Consider the following 6000-nt stretch of genomic DNA (forward strand, 5'->3'; position numbering starts at 1 on the left):
TCTGGTTCTCAAAAATGCCACTGGGTAATATGAAATGGTCCAGTATGGCTCGCCCCAGATCTGAACTAAACATATGCCACTGGGTACCATAACTTGGCCTGGTTTGGGGTGCTCCCTATCTTAGTTCTTGTACTCACCTGCAGGGACTGTGTCCTGACAGAGGAATTGGAATCCTCAAGCTCCTCCATCAGAACCTCTCCCAATGCCAGATCTCACACACACTGGTGGGTCCAAGGCCCAGCCCTACTTAATCCACCTCCTAGCCTAGCAGAAACAGTGGCCTTTCCTGACTGGCTCTCACCCATTCTGGTTCTTACTGTTGGGTGTTACAATCCAGCCAAGCCTGGTCCATACCCAGACATGGCTCACACATGACTCTGCAGGGGTAGAGACCTAGCCCAGTCCATCCTACACCCACCCAGCTTGGTTCTCATGAACACCAATGTTCGTCAGAGTCTAGCCCAGTCTGGCACACCCAGACCCAGTACCCAGTACACACTTGTGCTGAGAGACACTGCAACCATGTCCAGACCAGATCCCAGCCCCCATCCAGCCTTTGCACTCACCAGTGGGAACCAAAACCCAGCCAGAGCATCCCTTTAGTTCCCCAACCACCCACAGATCTTGCGTGTGCCAGTGGTTGTTCTGAATGAGCTTGGCATAGTCCCTCCCTTGTCTTGGTCTTGGCCTTTGCCTTTGGATGCTGCAGCCTGGCCTGACTCGATCAGCCCCCAGTCCCAACTCTCACTGGCTGGTGCTGCAACCTGGCCCTGTTAAGTCTGCTGCCATCCCTGGCTCATGCAAATCAGAAGGTGTGATAGCCTAGTCCAGGATGACCTGCACTCTAGCCTGGTTTCTGCACTTGCCAGTGGGCTAAGGTTTTCTTGGCCCTGCTCGATCCACTCTCTTTCAAAACCAGCCCACACACTTGTCAACAGATGGAGCTACCTTGCCCAGCCTGCCCAACACCCAGGCCTGGACCATGTGCTCACCAGCAGGAGCTATAACACACTAGGGGAGTTTCCCACATTCCCCTGCTTGGCCCACTCCCAGACCCAGATCTCACACATGTCAGCAGGTATTAGGTCCTTATTCAGCATAGTCTAACCCCCTCTTTCCTGGCCTTTGCATGAGCTGGTAGCTTTTGCAGCCTGGCCCACCCCACATTCTCTTTTAGGGTGCATATATAGGAGCTGTAGCCTGGACCTGCTCATCCTGTTCCAGTAGTGTGAGTATCAGTGGGTGATATGGTCACACCTAGCTCAGTCCATAGTGATGCCCAGCTCTTAAGGTAACCAGCAGGACTTGTAGTGCCACGGGGTTAGGCTCATATATTCTCCACTGAATCTACCCCTGGACCTGGTTCTCTTGAGTGTTGGTTAGTTTCATAGCCCATCCTAATGTGACCTATCTTTTCTTCAGACATTCAGTCTGGTACTGGAATCTAGTCCTGCTAGACAGACCCACAGCTCTAGCTTTCATGTGGGCTGGCATGTGGTATTCAGCAATGTTCCTTGCTAATAAGCCCTACTCAGGACTCCCATGTGGGCTGGTGTATCAGTCTGACCTATAAAGATATTCTAGTCTCTCTCCTCCAAACCAGCAGGTCTCATTCTCCTCACTCACCTACAAGTACAGCGGCCTTGTTGTCATTGGGAGTCCCTCAGGATCCATTCCTGATGTAATTGTAGAGTGGCCTTATCCATGGATGTGTTTAGGTAGTAATTCCATCCGCTCAAGAGCCCAGAGCTTGCTGCAGGGCAGCCATCAGGCAAAACCCTGCACTGGTTGGCACTGTGACTGCCCGCCAGCCCTGAATTTGTCCACTGCTTGGCAGCAGTAACTAGGGCTAGGCCCCGAAGCACTGAGTCCAGCCTGTCTCAGATACTCCCAGGAGCTGGCACACTGCCAGGAGGTCCATCCATCCAAGCCCAGAGGATGAACTCACCTCTCCCCTGCCCAAGATGGTGGCAGTCGGCAGAGCCAGAGATCTCGGCTGCAGAGTTCCCCTTACATTGTATTTGCCATGAAGGGATAAAATTCTCAGGCCCAGGCAGACCCTAGATTCACCCACTGCTTGGCAGCAGTGGCTGGAGCTAGGGCCCCAAGCATTGAGTCTGACATGGCACAGATGCCCCCAGCAGCCACCAGGAAGTCTGTCCATTGCAAGTCTCAAGGATGAACTCACCTTGCCATCCACGAAGATGGTGGCTTAAAGGACTATCTTAAGTGCAGAAACATTTTGAGATTCAAGCATAATTTTATTTGAAAGATTTAATTTTTCATTTGAAAGGTGGAGTTACAGAGAGAAAAGGAGAGGAAGACAGAGAGAGAGGAAAAGAAAAAGAGAGAGATCTTCCAAGCACTAATTAACTCCCCTAATAGACTTAATTGCTGGATCTGGGCTAGGTTGAAGCCAGGAGCCAAATATTCTATGTGGGTCTACCACATGGATTCAGGGGCCCAAGCACTTGGATCATCTTCTACCACTTTCCCAGGCCATTATTATCAGGGAACTAATTAAAAAGTGGAGCTGCCAGGATTTGAACTGATGCCTATATGGGATACTGGAATCACAGATAGAGGCTTAGCTCACTAGGCCAAGGGGCTGACCACATAGTTATTGTTTTTTTCATAATACACATTTTTCATGAACTTTAAAAAAAAATCCCCTCATATTTCGAAGTTAAGCGGTGGGAGACATTAAAGAAGAGGGTGAAAGATCAGGGGTGAAAATGATCAGAGTCAGGTGCCAAGAGTGAGGAGCATGGGAGAGCGAATGGCCTCAGGTTATAGGGAAGTCATTGACCTGCGAGGCTGGGGAAATGGAATAAGAAACAAAGCAGAATTGGCAAGGATATAGATGGAACTGGGGAATCAAGGCAACTCTCATCTTAGAGTTTCAATGTTGCGGTGAAAAAGCCAAGAGATGTATCTGCTGAGATGTAGGTGTTTGGGACTGGATGAGAGGCTTGGAGAGGGCAGGAGAGGTTGGAGTGGTTCCCGAGGAGAGCGGAGAGATGGCCCACAAAGCACATGTGAAGTAATTCTTGACTGGTGAGATTTATGGGCCCCATGAGCCTGAACATACATACTGAATTCTGCGGTGTCATGTGCTTTTCTGGATGGAGGAGGACAGGAAGTGGATCACTGCACTTGTTCTGGGTGGGAATTTTTTCAGAAGTATGAAGTGGAAAGAAGATGCCCATTAGAGAATGGCTGGGGTGGTACACCGTGTGGTCCAGGCAAGGTTCTCTGATGCTGGGGAATGGGTGAAGGAGAAGTGAGAGCAGGAGAGCTGCTTGGGCAGAGGATGGCATTCAAGGCAGGGCTACTGGAGTCTGAGATTTCCCACGTGGGGCAATTCCAACAAAGTTCTAGGAACTGGAGAAATTAGAGGGGTGGAGGTGAGATTTACTACACTTGAGGTTATTTGTGAGCTATGTGACTCCAACATTGGAGAAGTTGTGGATCCTCAAGTATAGCAGATGTGCAGGTCAGAAAGAGAGAGAGAGAGAGAGAGAGAGAGAGAGAGAGAGAGAGAGAGAGAGAGAGAGAGAGAGAGTCAATCTTCACTGACAGGGAGTGGGTTGTCATGAAGAGGTGGTGTCAAGGTTTGGAAGGGCACTGTAATGAAGAGACCACGCCCCACCTCTCGACCCTGGGGCCAGTGCAGAGAGGAAGAACAAGCAATCTCCAGGGAGGGTGGAAGGATGTAGTTATGCTGCAGCTGGTGTAGTGGGTGCACTGACCACAGAGGAGAAGGCTAAAATCCAAGCTTCAACTGTGCCTGGGGCCCACAGTGGCTGGGTTACCCACCTCTCCAGCTGATGTTAACTTTCCACTCCTCTAGGGACACTAAAAAAAAAATTATTTAATATTTTTGGAAAGGCAGATTTACAGAGAGAAAATTCTTCAATTTGCTCGTTTACTCCCCAAATGGCTGCAGTGGCTGGAGCTGAGCTGATCCAAAGCCAAAAGCCAGAAGCTTCTTCCAGGTTCTCAAGCAGGTACAAGGTCCCAAGGCTTTGAGCCATCCTCCACTGCTTTTCCAGGCTATAAGCAGATAGTTGAATGGAAAGTGGAGCATCCAGGACATGAACCAGTGCCCACATGGAATGCCAGTACTTGTAAGATTAGCTGTTTGAGCCTTTGCACCAGCCCCTCTTCTAGGAGCTTTACAAAAATGTTACTAGAGGTTATTGGTGGCCAGTGTGCTCCCTAGAAAGTTGAGTTTTGCTGTAGGTCACAGGGAGTCTCAGCGGTCTTCTGTCCAGCAGGCCCCCAAGACCACTGAAGGGTGAGGTGACAGCATTCTTCTGCAGCAGAAACACTGGAGACAAACTGTTGGTGAAGAATGTTGATTTGAGAAAAGTCACAAGCTTATATAGGAGAAGGGGGCAGGCAGAAGGGCGGTCCCAACAGTACTTCCATCTAACAACAACATTGTGACTGGCTAACAGATATGTCTATATTGCTGGACCCTCCAATGAAGTTAAAGATCAGGAAGCACAGGAAGCTATGTCTCAGGGCAAACTCATTAGCTGCTGAAAAGCAGGAGAAATGTAACATTTGACTTCCTATAGTTATTTACAAAGGAAGTCCTAGCACAGTTGGTTAAAGAGGCAGAGAAGAGAAACTGGGGTGCAACCTATCGCTCTTGTTGCATGTCCAGTGAACAGGCCACGTTGGGTCTCAGCCAGCCAAGGGCACAGTGTGCCATGTGCCTATGGCCTCCCACATGAGCTAAGCAGGCAGAGATCCAGGGACGATCTCCCACAGGGAAAGGTCCAATCACGTTGGGGAACTTACTTAAGGGAGAGATTTCAGCTACCACAGAGTCAACGTTTTAAACAAAGGAGGCTGGGGCCCAGATCTGCATTATGCATGAGGTGCTGTCAATAGTGTGTGCCCCTGGTCCACATTACACACTTCTGAAACTAGAACCTGTGTATTCTCTGTTTTCATCTGCTCTGAGGTGGTCTCTGTGCCTTCTAGTTTAAGAACTTTCCAGCTGGTAGTCTCTGGTCATGGGTATATGCAGGATCTGGTGGTATTCAACAAGGTCACATAGATGCTGCACCTAGTCCAGAAGCCATCTGCTCCATGATAGCTAGCACATCTAGTGCAGTCCTGTACTTATGCCTGTGGCTTACAGGATGATGTGCAGACATGGCCAGTACACAAAGAGAATTGTAATACTTGTGTGCCACATGTGGCACTTTTGCCTGGGTGTTGCCTCTGAGCGGCACTCCTGGGAACCCTCTTCCGGCTCTTGACCTTCCCCTCCTCTTGCACAGACCTCTCAGCTTTTTCTATCTGTGAGCCTCGCAGCTGGCCTCTGAGATCATGGAGGAGGCCTGAGAAGGCCTGCAGGAGCTCAGGATCTTCTGGTCTTCCTACCAGCGCCTCTGCCATCAGCCTTCCACCTGCTGCCTTACAAACCTCTGTCTCTTTCCTCTGCAGGCCTGATAACTCCTGAGAACTTGTGGAAAGAGAAAAGGCAGGAAGAACAGTGGGGGCAAGGCACCTCTTCTGTCCACATTACCGCTGAGGTTTAGGTTTTGCTTGTACTTCAAATCAGGTTCAAATTTGGCTGTTGGCACCTGTTCTTCCCAAATCCTTCAGCCTACACCCCTCTGAAGCTTCTCTTGAAAGCCTAATCAGCAGCGTGCCCTCATCAGAGTTTGAATTAAGCAAATGTTGACTTAGCTGTGTTGATTCTACAAGCTTTGAGCAATACATCAGTGAACAGTAAAATGGAACACATGGGGAATATCCCTGGTGTTGTGAGTTGTGCCTTGGTGGGCAGGGAGAAAGGAGGTTTTGCTGGGGGTGAGGGTGAAGCTCTGAGCTGGCCCCCGAGGCAGGGAGCTGGAGATTGCTGGGGCAAGTGCACTGGGTGAAAGGGGAACAATGAGATAGCAACTGCGTTGAGATGTGCTTGATCAGCCTAGGTGTGAGTGACTGGCTGTCTAAGCCCCAGTCTTGGATGAGGTT

The sequence above is a fragment of the Ochotona curzoniae genome, unplaced genomic scaffold (assembly GCF_017591425.1).
Source record: "Ochotona curzoniae isolate NIBS_2020 unplaced genomic scaffold, NIBS_Ocur_1.0 contig_2723, whole genome shotgun sequence".
Taxonomy (NCBI): Eukaryota; Metazoa; Chordata; class Mammalia; order Lagomorpha; family Ochotonidae; genus Ochotona; species Ochotona curzoniae.